This window comes from Gavialis gangeticus, unplaced genomic scaffold (genome assembly GCF_001723915.1).
Source record: "Gavialis gangeticus isolate Ggan-Ray unplaced genomic scaffold, GavGan_comp1, whole genome shotgun sequence".
Classification (NCBI taxonomy): Eukaryota; Metazoa; Chordata; order Crocodylia; family Gavialidae; genus Gavialis; species Gavialis gangeticus.
The window spans coordinates 49,932,731-49,933,472 of record NW_017729006.1 but is presented as its reverse complement, the minus strand read 5'-3'; the positions used below and the strand labels follow the sequence as shown (position 1 = coordinate 49,933,472).

At 60.0% G+C, this 742-nt stretch overlaps 1 protein-coding gene across 1 annotated transcript in view; it reads left to right on the top strand.

Moving 5' to 3' along the window:
- The window catches only part of GALNT12 (polypeptide N-acetylgalactosaminyltransferase 12), a 147,603-nt gene that overhangs the window by 25,719 nt on the left and 121,142 nt on the right, over nt 1-742 (top strand). The window lies entirely within an intron of this gene.

Genomic DNA, 742 nt, shown 5'->3' with positions numbered 1-742 from the left:
CCTTAGTTGGGGGGGGCATGTGAACCCCCCACAGCCAATCTCACTGATAGGGGTGGTCCTCCTGCGGCCAATCGCTGTGGCTGCTTTTGGAAATGGCTGTGGCCACTTCTGGGAGTTCCATGGTGCTCCCACTCCCCAGCTGGCACTCACAGGGGGGTACTGGCACTCCTGCCTTCCCCCTCTGCCCATCACCTAAGTGGGGAGCGCAGCCAGTCAGGGGTGCATCACTGCTCTCAGGCAGTGCATGTGCATCCCCTACGTGTCGCCACGGATAGAGGACATTCCAGTTTTCTGCTCCTTGTGTCCTCTATTTATACAACGCCTTTATGTCCTCTCCTTTTCACAACGGTATCCGGTTTTGTATCAATAGAGAACAACTGGGCCGTCCCCTATGACGGCCACCCTACCTAAAGCTTGCAATGAAAGACGTTTTTTAATTGTTTTTCTTTTTTTGCAAAACTCTCTCCCACGAGCCCGTACTGCTTATTTTACAGTTGTGAGGAAACTGTCCTCCGGAGCAGGCCCGGGTGGCTGGGCCCGACCTGTGAGCGAGTGACTGTGTGAGGAGGAAGCTAGAGGAAGAGTCGAGCGGGAGCACGAAGCGCCCATCTGCGCCTCCCGCACCTAGGGCCGGGCCGCGCTGGCAGCGGAGCTGGCGGGCGGGGCCGGCGGCAGGATCCGGGCGCGCTTCCTGGAGGCGGGGGCGGGAGTTTGGCGCCCTGCAGCTGCAGGCGGGCCGGGC